This window comes from Crocuta crocuta, unplaced genomic scaffold, assembly GCF_008692635.1.
Source record: "Crocuta crocuta isolate KB4526 unplaced genomic scaffold, BGI_CrCroc_1.0 scaffold231, whole genome shotgun sequence".
NCBI classification, from domain to species: domain Eukaryota; kingdom Metazoa; phylum Chordata; class Mammalia; order Carnivora; family Hyaenidae; genus Crocuta; species Crocuta crocuta.
The window spans coordinates 179,445-193,439 of record NW_027528357.1 but is presented as its reverse complement, the minus strand read 5'-3'; the positions used below and the strand labels follow the sequence as shown (position 1 = coordinate 193,439).

General features: G+C 38.7%; 1 long non-coding RNA gene across 1 annotated transcript; it reads left to right on the top strand.

The window, feature by feature from the left end:
* The first annotated feature begins 12,748 nt into the window (after positions 1-12,748).
* Positions 12,749-13,463, top strand: LOC144223132 (uncharacterized). Its single transcript, XR_013332577.1, has 2 exons — positions 12,749-13,017; positions 13,220-13,463. It is a non-coding gene; the product is annotated as an uncharacterized LOC144223132 (long non-coding RNA).
* Positions 13,464-13,995: the final 532 nt, after the last annotated feature.

Below are 13,995 nucleotides of genomic sequence, written 5' to 3'. Positions count from 1 at the left end.
GTGCTGTTTCACCTACAATTCTTTATACCGTTACAACTCAAGTCACATATTTGGCAACACTGGGAATGGGACACCCTTCCCCACTTCCCCAGAAAATAATACTCAACCTTGGACTTCACAGAGCTTGTTGGTATCACAAGGTCCCAAGAAGGTAGCCAGAGAGCACTGGGCCCAAGCAGTGCCTGAAGGGTTGGCACTGGATACAGAGAGAGGAAGCATAGCCGGATGAACTGTGATGCCTGGAGAAGAATGTCAGCATCCCCGTCATACCAGGAGGGCAGTGGCTTCTGAAGAGAAGTTGCTTTGCCTGGTGGACTAGCAGGAGACACTACTTGGCCTGTGAGGCAGGCCGGAAGGTTTGGAGAACACTTTGGATTCTGACTCTGAACTGAGGATCCGCAAACACTCGCACGCAATCCCCAGAAACTTATGACAGTGAGATTTGATGTAGGTTAGGTTCATGTGAACAGACAGGGCAAGAATTGGGTTTTTTTCTTGGTATAATTTTATAAAATCAGTATTATAGTGCAAATAATTTTATAACCCATTTTTAAAATAAACTCTTTACCATGAACATTTTCCTACACCCTTAAATATTCCCAAAATACAATTCTTAGTGGCTACAGAGTATAAAGTACATGTACCATAATTATTTTAATGGATTTCCAACTATGTGACTGATATGAAATGAATTGTTTCCCTTCTAATTCATATATTGAAGTTCTAACCCCAGTATCTCAGAATGAAGCTATATTTGGTGATAGGATCTTTTTTTTTTAATTTTTTAACGTTTTATTTATTTCTGAGAGAGAGAGAGACAGCATGAGCAGGGGAGGGTCAGAGAGAGAGAGGGAGACACAGAATCTGAAACAGGCTCCAGGCTCTGAGCTGGCTGTTAGCACAGAGCCCAACGCAGGGCTTGAACCCATGAACTGTGAGATCATGACCTGAGCTGAAGTCAGCCACCCAACTGACTGAGCCATCCAGGCGCCCCGGTGATAGGATCTTTAAAGAGGTAATAACTTACAATGAGATCTTTAAGGTGGGCCCTAATGTAAAATAACTGGTATCTTTATGAGAATAAGAGAGTAAGACTCAGAAGCACACAGAAGGAAGGCCACATGAAGACAAAGACCCACTTCAAGCCAAGGAGAGAAGACTTCGAAGAAACCACCCTGTGGACACCTTGATTTTAGATTTCCAGCCTCCAGAAATGTGAGAAAATAAATGTCTGTTGCTTACGTCTGTGGTACTTAGCTATGGTAGTCCCAGCAAATGAATACAGTGACTATTACTTCTCTCACAACATTTGCTTTCATAAAGAATGCCTGTACTTCCTGGCATACAAGCGTTCATTTACTTTGCTGATTATTTTCTCAGAATCAATGCCTAGAAGTGGAATTCTTGGATCCCAAGATGATTTGGAGTTGGGACTCTTCATTCTACCATGGAGGATACTGATTATTCTCTACAACTTTCTTGTTCCACAAACGTAACTCATTTCATTTTTTTATTTCCATGTTGAACCACACAACACCACATACAGTCTCCTCGAGCCCAAAGCGAAAGCTCTCCCTTCTGATCAACAGTCATGTGTACACCCGCACACTGCACTGTGGTTATTCCCTAGGCGGTAGGTTCACTCTCACTCAGGCTACCTTTTATCCATCTTAATAATGTGTAGAGGACGGCTCCCAGAATCAGAAGATTCCTCTTGGGGAAATAAAGACTAGGGAACTGTCTCTAGAGAGCACTCTACATGCCAGCTGGAAAGGGAAATATTACACTTACAAGGGTCCTTCTGCGTGTTAACACCTTAGGATGTTTGTGTTATTGTTTGTTGGTTTGATTTTTCAAAGCAGTTAATCAAGTCAGTGTTTACCAGGAAGGAACAAGATCTTTCTCTACTTTACCCCAGGATAGCAGCACTGCTATCTTTTAGAAGGCTACACCAGGAGACCCTCCAAAAAATAAGGCCATGGGTGGTGACGACACCCCGCAGAAGCCCCCTAGCAGTGGCGGTGCCTACCAGGACCACCGGAACTCTACATAAGGGGCATGGATAATCAACAGAAAGCACAAAGAATTCTTTGAGGATTCCCTCAGGAAACTGACCTGTTTCATTTGTGAACACATGTGAGGAGTATTCCAAAGACCCTCAGGAGGGAAAAAAGAAAGAGAGAGAGACAGAGAGAGATTTTTATGGGATGGAGGCGCTCTAAGAACAGGTAGTGGTGAGCAGATAATATAAGGATTGTCACCAGTGTAAACCTTGAGTAAAAGAGACCTGGGAAAGCAGGAAGTGATCACGAAACACTCCCTAAATAAAACCAAAGAGAAAAATTATAGGGTCTACAGTGCAGTTTTGTGGTATTTCCTACACCCAGAGCAGGAACTCTGAGGGTGACATGGATTGGAATGGGTTGTACACAACCACCCGGACCTTAGGGTTTGACACTGTGGCCTAGTCTGCATGGAAGGCAGCTAAAGCAGGATGGTGAAAACAGGAACTTCCGGCCATACACATTCACAGTGTGAGATATTTGAACTCGTATCATTTAAGACCATCACTTATTTTGACTTTGCCTTCTTCCCCTTCACATACTTCCTCCTTTTGGGGATGGCATTGGAAACTTGGGGAGCCAGCTGAGAGGAAGTTGAATTGGGGGATACATTTGGTTTGTATTCAGGGTGATATAGTTTATGGTTTGCAGCTCTTGCATGTCTGGTTAAGTTCTCGCTAGCTATCCCAGATCAACCATGCCTTCCTGGACTACTATCACTGCTCACTGCACTGACTCACAGGGAGCAGTGACATGATGAAGGGGTAGGAGCAGAGGGTGGCTCTCAGTATGAATGTGCCCTGTGGTATCTGGTGTCCAAAGGATAACAAAAATGGAGAACAGATCAAAGTTGTATGTACAAAACTAAAAATACATGGAGCCCGAGCTAGTCTTCAGAAAATTCTTCCAAACCTTACTGCTCAGGTGTAAGGAAATTTGATAGAGTTTGATAATAATCTGAAAATTTTGCCCAAATTTACTAAAACAAACTGATAAAACTGAAAAGACATTAAAAAATATATATCAGCAGTAAAAATCAAATTTCAATCATGTTAGGAGAAAGACTGAATTTTCTATTACCTCAGAAAGAATATTATAAAAATCTTTGTCTTATAAATAGTGTGCTGTCACAAAATGTAGAAAAAAATATTATGAAGAGATCAACTGTGAATACCCAATAATAAAGAAGACTAAACTACAGATATGCAACTGCTTGGATGAATCACAAAGGCATTTTGTTTAATAGAAAAAGTCAGTGTGAAAGTTTACAATAGTATATGATTGCATTTGTATGACATTCCGTAAAAAGTAAAACCATATGGAAGGGGGAAAAATCAGTATATTCCAGGGGTTAGGATTTGGGGCAGTATGTTTAACTATGAAGGGAAAGTATGAGAAAACGATAGGGTGTGATGAACTGTTCTGTATCTTCATTGTGTTAGTAGTTGTATGAATCTAAATCTGTTAAAATTCATCAACTGTACACTTAAAATTCATTTTATGGTAGTTTAATTGAAAGTTTTAAAATATTTTAAATATTAGAATATTCAAAAATTAACATTCTTTGCATCTGTATATAGTAGTATCTGTGGGGTTTTAAAGCTTTTAAAATTAAAATATAAAATCTTGATTTATTTTATTATACTACATACCTACCAATTTTTATCCATTTTTTGTCCATAATATTGTGTTATTTTTGTTTTTTTCTTTATTTTTGTTTATTTTGTATTATTTTTCTTAAAGAGACTGCTTAATTAGATACATAGGCCTCAAGCCCCTTCTCCCCCAAAATCTTAGCTCTGCTCCTGAGATTCTGGAACGAACATTGAATTAGAGACACTGTGTAGTAGAAGACTAGTTATTAATCCGTATTTCTCTGTTTTCCAGGGACTTTACTTTAAAATCCTAGCATCAGTCAGTGATTATATAGAAATACAATGGTAGCCACTATGGGTCCAGAAGGTGGGTGTAGGGGACATACTTAAACATTATGACCCTATGGACAGAGCCCCACAGGGAAAGGAGCAGTAAGAGCCATAGACAAGAAGACAATTTTTAGTGATGACAGGACAGCATCCGTGGCTTAGGGGCACCACCATATTGTGTCTATTTCTGGGAGGAACCTTTGCTTGTCATGCCACAGAAAATGCCTCTCAAGGACTTTAGCCACAAAGCTTGATCTGGGGGACATTCAAGCCTATGGTGGCTGACATGGTGGAAAATTGCTATGATGGGACTAGGATGGAAAAAGGTTTCTATTTGCTAAGTTAGTTTCCATATTTGCTATAGAAAATGATTTTAACTTTGAGTGAAAATGAAAGAGTTTAGCAAAGATCCTCTGGGAGAGTAAGATAACCCAGACATCAGTGAAGCATAACTATGCCACTGCATTTTGTTTTAATGTTTAGCTTGGCCACTGGATTAAGGCTGATGTGTAAAGGACAGGGACCTCAAAGAAGGAATCCTGGAAGTCAGAGAGATTCTGAGGTCCCTGGATATTAGTGAAGTTTGACCAGGAGGCTTAGGAATCTGACAATTTCTCTTAGGTAGAAGTATGCTGCCCTGGATAGGGAATATGGTTCATCTTACGAACATGTAAGAGAGATGGCATGTGGACTCTGAGAGTAACAACTACTGCACCATGCCCTAGAGTGGCTCAGAGCTGTGAACAGGACAATGACACTTTACAAAGCACAGGAGCAGGGCAGAGCCCACTATGGAATTATACCTAAGGATCTCCAGGATACTTTAGAAGTAGATAAATCTATCCAAAGACTGTGGCCCCACTCACAGAATGATGACATAATCACATTGTGAAATTGGAGCACCTGGTTGCCACCCACTAAACAAAGAAGAGATGTGTATCTGTGATAAGGTACAGAGACAGGGGAAAGTTAACATCTTTGTCTTTGAAAAAAGACTTCCTGGGTCTGAATCTTCACCCTCTGACTGATTACCTATATCACTCTGCATAAGATTTCATCTCTTTTAGCCTTGATTTCCTTATCTGAAACAAGAACATAATAATATGAACTATCCCATTGATGTGTTGAAGAGATTAAATATAGTAATGTGTACAGAGTACTTCATATAGCATCAGGCATATAACAAGAACACAATGGCTATTATTTGCCACCTACAATGGAATATGTCTTATTCATACTGGTGTTACTACAATGTCCAGCTTAGGATAAGTGTTCAATGAGTGTTTGTCAAACAGAAATTGTCTTAAATTTAGATATCTTTGGTTGAATGTCCAGTACTTCCACTGGAGAATTCTGGACAATGGCCCTGGAACATGCACCAGTATTGGCAATGAGAAATCTTATAGGTCAGAGTCTGTGAAGTTTACTGGATAGAGTGGTAGTTGTGTGGTCAGTGGGAGCTGAGCACAAATATTGCAGAAAGTCAGAGAAAGGGATCACCATGGCTACCCAGCAGAATTTCTAGGGCTCAGATGTCTCCAGCCACTGGGTCAGATATGATAGCTAGAGAAACAATTTCTGTACAACAAAATAAAAAGGAGAGAGAAGTATAGAGATAGAGACAGAGAAAGAGTCACTTCTTTCTAGATTTGGGGTCCATCAGACAACTTCAAGGTTCTAGCCCTCATTAGGTTAAGTGAACAATGATGTTATCACCCTTTGAATGAGTTCAGGTGAAACACATTCTCACAAGCCTTTTTTTATCAGCTTTTCTTTCTTGGTCATGACACCTATGATGCCGACAGCCCAAGATGTTGGCAAATAAGAGTTCAGACAACTCTCCATTAATAATCTTTGCATCTATTTCATTGACACTAAATTTAAAAAAAGAAAAGAAACAAGAACCTCTGAGATTAAATAATGATTTTTCATTTTTATATCCCATACTTCTTATTTTATAGTATCAATGTAGAAACTAGATGAAATAACTCCCAAGCAGCCTTCTCTAGGGGAATAAAATTTCCCTAACCATCTCAGGAATGTAATTAGCAGGAACAGTACTACTAATCAACAATTATACAGAATATTGATTGTGCTTTTCTCTTCTTTCATCTTGGCCAAGATATGTAATCAATGGTGTATAAATCACACTTACCTTGGTTGCTTTGTTTGACACAAACCTCTGCAGTCAAGATTCTTGTTCTAGTCCTCCCAACACAGTTGCCCATGTTTTAGTCATAAACAATTGAATAACAAAGCAGGAAATAAGTGAAGACAAGGAGGCATTGGCCACAGAGGCAAGGAGCCCCCCAGGAAAATGAGAAGCATCCAGATTTAGCTCTCCGGTAAATCCATTGCATCCTTTGATTAGTCCTTCAAACCGACCTAGGAGAGAAAGCAGTGCCTTCGTGTGTGAATGCAAATGGAAAATGAGGCCTAGTGAAATTTGAAATGTGTCTGAGATAGCAGAAGAGCCCAGAAGAAAGTTAGAAATAAGTTACTTTGTATAGCCGCCTTATAATGTCAGAATTACCAGGGAACTAGTGTGTCCATTCAGTTACTTTAGAACCATGGAGTCCCTGGAAATTTGGGGCTTGTGTCACACTTAAGTGGGGACTTTAAGAAGACTTAATTCTTTTCATCACTACCATCATTAGTATGGTCATCATACCTCTTTCACAGAATTTATGGAACTTCACCCATTTGTCCATCTGTTTGATTTCTACACTGGACTATGAACCATTCAGTGGCAAACGTCAATTTAAGCAATAAGCACAGTCATTTCACAATAAGTGGTTACTGAAGAAATAACACTGACCACATTTGGCCTAGAATTTTTTATGCACAAAATTTGCAAAGATTTTAGCAGAGATTTACAAATGATATGAACAAATGTTAAAGTCAAAATTTTAATCTAACCACATGAGGTATACATTTTTACTAAGCAGCATTGGAATTTGGGATGAGTAAAAACTAACTGCTGAATTCTGAGTAGAAATGAAGAGGGGTATTTTAGGAAACCTGATGCAACACACAAGGTCATGCAAGTCTGGGGATGTTGGCTCCACCTAGCTGCAGATGTGACAGCAAGTTAAGCATATTTATGGTTATAGTCATTGTATGAAGTTGTCTGAGACATCTAACTTTTAACTGACCTTGGAAAAATCAATAGGAACTAAGAAAGTTATTGAATGGAGAAAAATCTCTGGGAGCATAAGTCAGAATCCATAGAATTCTTTGGAGGAAAAATGAATACAGTGTAATTTATGGTACTCAACCAGGGTGGGCACAGTTCCATTTGGAACACCTGGGAAATAACTGAAGTTAGCAGAGTGTGGGGCTGGAGTCCTCTTACAACAGTGCTACTTGCCTGAGGCCACAAAGGATTCTACGCGAGCAACTTGCTACTTTGATCTTGGTGTACATAATTCTTGTCCCAGTGGTGTCATCTGAAAATTTTGGAGAAGTTTAGTAGCTTCGTCTTCTATATTAAAGACATCTGATTTTTCTGTCTTCATGTTCTTCTCACTTCTCTACACCCAAGTTACTTTATTTGGTTTCCTTAGGCAAATACACCCTTACCTACTTATCCAACTTGTACTCCAAAAACAACCACAAGGCTGCTCCCTGTGAAGACACATTTGCTTGATGAATTCTTAAAATGTTCTTTTTACCAGGAATTCCCCTCTTGATCTGATTTTTCTAGTCTGCTTTTCACTTACTCATTCCAGATTCTATGAGCCATCAACACAATTAGCTCTTTCACAGACTGCAAATTTCTGTACACACACACACACACACACAAACACACACACATTTCACCAAATTTTCCATCTCTAAATTGTCCTCTCTGAGTTTCCTGGTTAATACTTCAGGTTGCCCTCAAATCTGGGACTTCTACCAGATGGCCTGGGATGAAACATGTCCCTTCGTGATAGCAGTCCAACCTGTTGGAAGTCCAGTCTCTTTACTGGTCTGTTGCAGTGGGCTGTCACTCCACAAGGAGAGAGTTACCAGAAACACAGTTCTCCCAGCACTCCACAGTGCTTAACTTCATGTATTGCCTTTCAATAGAGTTCCAGATGCTTTGCCCATATCTCATCCTTTAACACCATACCTCACCAGGAGTGTTGGCACTCACTCTGATTGCTCATACCAGCCCAGTTTTCCCAGCAGTGTATCCTCTTGCTGCTCTCTACTCCTTGGGGACAAACTCACTCAATTTTCAACTGTTTCTCCCCCTTAAACATTTGTTTGAAATGGTTAATTTACATTTCATTAATCTAATCTAGCCCTATGATGTATTCCTTCTTGACTACCAATTTAAGATCCATATTCCCTTTGTTCTATAAAGCTTGCCCCCTTTCTTGTCTTTTCCTCAGTTTTCTTATAATGCATGATATACATTGCAAAATTTAACTGTTACTCCCTGTGCTAGTCATTAGTGCAATGTTTTAAATGATCCTTGTTTTCCTTCTTCCAGATCCATGATAGGATTATACTTCCACATCCATTTGATGTTGGGCATATCCATTTGGCTTTTTTGGCCAGTGAAACCTTATTAGCCAGTACACATTCATGTTGCTCCTTTCTTCTACTTTGGAAATTGTGAAAACACAGAAATGGAGCCTCCCTTGAGCTAATCCTTTGGTTGGATACTTTAAGAGTAGAGCCACACAGCTGACCCATGATGGACAAATTACATGAGCAAGAAATAATCTTTAATGTCTCTTATTTCTTAGAGTTTTGGGTGATTTGTTGCCTTGGATAACCAAGTCTGACCTGGTTGATAAATTCTCTAAAACTTTGGTGTCATAGGTTACATTGTCAATTAGATTGTAGAACTTAGGAAAAATGATTTCCTTCTATTTGTTTTATATATTTTATGTATTTGAAAGAGAGCAAGAGATATGTAGGCAATAATTCATTTGTTCCATATAAATGGATTGAACACATATCTCAGTTTTATCTCTTGTGAGAGTGATTTTTTTTCTTTACAAAAGAGAATTGGGTAATGAGAGTGTTTACTGAATGTAATCAAGGTCATTTGGCATGGAAAAACTGGTTAAAAATGCCATTGTAAAGGGAAAGTGCGTAGTCCTCAGGATGTAGAAACTAACTTCAAAATATAAGTAACAAGTGGCTAGTGGGAACCGCAGGGCATCAGTCTAAGACAAAATCATCAGAATAATGCTACATCTGTGTGTGTGTGTGTGTGTGTGTGTGTGTGTGTGTGTGTGTGTGTCTTAGTGTCATTCATTATTTGTCTTTGGGCTACCTAAGGAAGTACTTAAGAAAGCTGACATAGGAAAAAAAAAAGACCCCATGACATTCCCATGGGAGAAATATTACATAGCTATGTTGCAGTTAAGTAACGATGCAAAATATATAAGGGCCTGAGAAGAACACAATAATACTGGAGGGGAAGACCATATGGAACTTTATGGAATTGTTGAGACTGAATATGAACCTTAATAATTGTGTAGACATGAGATGCAGAAAGGAGATGAAGCCTCCACAAGCTGATCATCTGGTTGGTACATTAAGAGTAGGGTTACCCAGCTGACCCAAGGTAAAGGTCATGAACACAACATGTTATAAGTAGCATAGGGAAATCACAAAGCACCTATTTATTAGGTGATCATTCATACATTCATTCATTCAACAAACATCGATTGAAAATTTTTTACATAATAACCATTGTGGCAATATACTGGGAAACAAGCTATCTAGACCTCCTCTATCTTCATTGAACTTTATAGTTTAGTTCAGGACAAAAAATAAACAGATGATTATTTAACTTAGAATTTTACTGAGTGATGTGGAGAAGTGCAGTGTGATTTAAGAACATAGATCAAAATGGTCTAGCCTTGTCTAGAATGGCACGGTAGGGAAGACTCTTTGAGGAATAGCTTAGGAGGTATTAGCAATAGTAGAACTAGAACACAGGGCACCAAGTTGAATGGGCATGAAATGAGTCAGGAAGACAGGGCTCTATGAGAAGCTTTGTTTTTCATACCAAAGAAAGGAGTTCTTGAGGAAAACAAAAACTGGTCAATTACATTTCTTTGCTTCCCTTGTCAACATTCCTCAGCATAAATTCCTCTGACTGATCTTGGTTCATTTAGGGGATCATCCCATGGAACATTTATGGCCATATATTGAAGAATAAGTTAAAATGGCATCTCTGATTTCTTTATTATGCCTATCAATGTAGTCTGGGGTACCTGTGTGGTTCAGTCAGTTAAGCACCCTCTCTTGATAATGGCTCAGGTCATGACCTTACAGTTGTGAGATTGAGCCCTGGATCATGCTCTGCACTAGGTTTGGAGCCTGCTTAAGATTTTCTCTCTCCCTCTCCCTCTGGCCTCCCACCTCGTGCTCATGTGCTGCCTCACTCTCTCTCTCTCTCAAAAAAAATTGATGTGGTCTAAAAATCTCAAAACCATGGTGATATCTAAATTAAGTCTTTTATATATACTGGAATTTCAATAAGAGGGAATGACTTCCTTGAATATTAGTGGGTGGCAGCATATTTTCCTTTTAAAATGATTTCATAAGCTATGTATATGTGTGTATATGAATGTATGATATAAATTATATATGTGCAAGAAAATGTCAACACTACCTCTTCTGAAACTTTCATGCTAAACAAAAGGAAATTATCAGTATTCACTCATTTGGAACTAAATCTGTAGAGAATATTTTTGGGTTGTTTCCTTAATAATTGTTTTCAAAATGTTATTGGACCTACTTTTTTTCATTCAGGCTCCAGAACAACATACACCAGCTTTCTTTTCTTGGGATCAGCTAATCCTACCTTCTCCTTAGAGGCTGTCACTTGAGGTAAGTGGAGTGATACATGGCTGAGACCGGGGGGACAGTGGTTGAATGCCTAGCATCATTTCTTCACTTCATAGAAACTTCTATAAAGGAGAGAATTGATGTTATTAAAAACACTTCTGAAGTGAAAGGCAACTGAAAAGTGTTCCAAAGTCATCTTGAGGCAAGATTGGTATGTTGGAAGTTATGTCTCTCCACACCAGAACTTATGATGTCCTCAAATGACAGCAGAGGTGGGCTCTGGCATCAGCTGTTGAGGAAAGTGATAGTAAGTGGAAAGACTAGACAATACGATGGAAGGAGAAATGCTCTGAGGAGATGCTGAAGCAAAGATGCAAACAGTGTAACTCAGCCAGATGGTTGGGCAAACCCACTAGCAGATGGGCCAGTAGTATACACAAGAATCAGGAATCATGTGGGACATCAGAATCATGGTTTAAAGCCAACTTTTCTGTGGTGGAGCCTGAGAAAAAATGAAGACTTTCTGGCTCTTGATTACCTGTGATGGATGGCATAAATATAAGGAAGGAAATGTCTTGCACTTGGTAGTCTATGTTGCAGTTTCCCTGGGAACACATAGGAAAGTGTTGTGTGGTTTAAGAAGCTCTAAGTTAAACTGTGGGATGTAATTGTTCCCCATTTAGACCAGAAAGCTTTATCAAACACTTACTATATATCAAATATTAGGCTAGACACAGAAGAAAGCAGAGGGAACCAAGATAGCCTATGGATCCTGACTTATAGAATGTATGGTTTGCTGGCAAAAACAGATAAAACAAGATAATTCAATGTTATAAATGACATAAATGGAAAACTGTAGGGTATGTGAGACACAGAAGAGAGATATTTTGGTGGGTAGGAGGGGATCAAGGTAGTGTTTCAAGAGAATATAGGCACTAAGTTGAACCTTAATATTTGAGAAGTCAACTAGATAAAGAGTGAGTAGTAGATAGATGGGGGAAGAGGGCAAGCTTCAGAAAGTAGGTTCCAATCAGGAAGAAAAGGGAAAAGTCTGATGGTAAGAGAGTTTGTTGCAAGTCAGAGATACATGGAGGTTTATCATTATGTTTGGTATAATAGGGCTTAGTTCATGGTTTGGAGGTATCAATTGTAATCTAGTTCTTAAAATGGTTTCACCCTTGGCTTGTTGAACTGCAAGCCACTTTGAGGTGGAACATAATCACACTATAAGAATATGAGTCTCCATACTCTGAATAGAATTCTTACCTGATTTTATTCTTTTTTTTCTCTGTGTTGCTTCAAAGTTTAGCCTCTGTTATCAGGGTTTTGGAAGAATAGAACCAACTCTTACCATCTAGGAACACACACTCAAACACATACTCGCACAAGTAATCTATTTTTGTTCTTCACAGTTCATTCTATATCACTCCTTGATAATTTCTCCCTATGAAAGAATAAATCCAGCAAAATAAGAGGGGTTTTTTTGGTCACCATTGAAATGATGCTTAGACTTTCTAAATATCCATTTTATACATGGTTAAAACATCTAAAGCCACATATAAAGTGTGGTTAAAAATGCATCCAAATATACTCACGGGGTCTTATAATTAGTCTTATTAGTCTTATGTATGAATACACGTTATCTTAAATAATATCACATGGTTCAGATACCCACACATTTTCAAGGAGAAATAAATGTTCATATATGAATATTTTGTAATCGAAATCTATTGCCCCTAACCATTTTGTTCATTTGGACAGTATTTTTCCCCTATTTGTGCATTCTGAAAGTGGTTTTTTTTTCCTTATTGTTGGCGATAGGGAGCCAGTGGGGCTCTGCCAAAGAGGATCTTGGACAGAAATCACCTAAGAACTCCAAACGGAGTGCCAGGGTGGACTGGTGTCCATTGTGGCGGGATTCCAAATTCTGAATATTAGTATTTGAATCCAGATGGGGGCGACTCTGGATGTGGGTCAGCCAGACTTGGAGTAACTCTGGCTGAGAGCTGATCTACACACAGGTCACACACAGATCTGTTTGTGGTAGTGGAGAAGCTGGGATCAGCTCATAGAGGAGTCCTGTTGTGGAAGACCCAGGAGTGTAGTAGGTTTTACTTTTTAAGGAGTAACCCATTAAAAATGAAAACAAGAAGGGGCCTTTGATCTGCGCTTGGAGCCCTAGAGAACCACAACCAAAAATGGAATTAAAATTCCATAGTCGGAAGGTCTGTGACCGAACTCATAATCCACAACTGGCACTTTTCTTTTACTTAGTCAGTTCAGCACTTTGAATATCTGAAATCAGCTTCTTTTCTGTCCTGACAGGTTTTACAGGAAGCTAGTCAAGTCTTCCAAATTACAACATTAAATGAGATACATAAACACAAAAACTAATTCATTGATGTTAACTCTTTTTATAACTTACAGAGAGAAGAAAGAATCAGTGCATAAGTGACCCTCAAATTTAACACCTAAGTTGAAGAATGTTAAGCTGTTTTTACCTTCAGTGTTTTTCTGTCTTAACTGAAGAATTAAAATGGACTGGGCAAGAATTCCACATATACTCCAGAAACCGCCCATAAAAGAAAAAAGAGCTTTTCATCATTTGGGAAGGTATTTCCTTGATGGGTTTGTATTCATCAATAAACTATATCTTGCTTCAAAACATGAAGGCATGTAGGGCTGCTCCTAGCATCTCAGCAGTTTCCTAGAATGGATTCCATAGCAGCTGATAAGAAGCAAAGGAGTCAGGGAGAAAATACTATAGTATGCCTGTAAGCCACATGACCTCATGTGAGTTACCTACCCTCACCTCTCTTTCTCTCTTTTGACTCAGCGTAAAATAGAGGTGAAAACAATATTCACTCTATTAGAATTTTCCTAAGACTAAATGAGACAGTGCTTGCCAAACATTTAAAATTCAGCCTGGTATTTAATAAGTGATCAATATTGTATTGCTCCTGTTGTTTATATCATTGTTGTTGATATTACACAGCAACGTCTTCCAGTGAATTTGATAACTTTATACTTTTAGAATAACTGGAGAAGTATAACATCTCAACTAAACCTGAGACACTGCTTGGCAAGAGAAGAAGAGAGATAAACATCATGTATAAAAGGGTTAGTTAAATATATGAATGAAAAAAATGCCTACCAAGATGTGAAAAAGGGAGCAAAATCATGTTTGTTTAGATTTCTAAAGA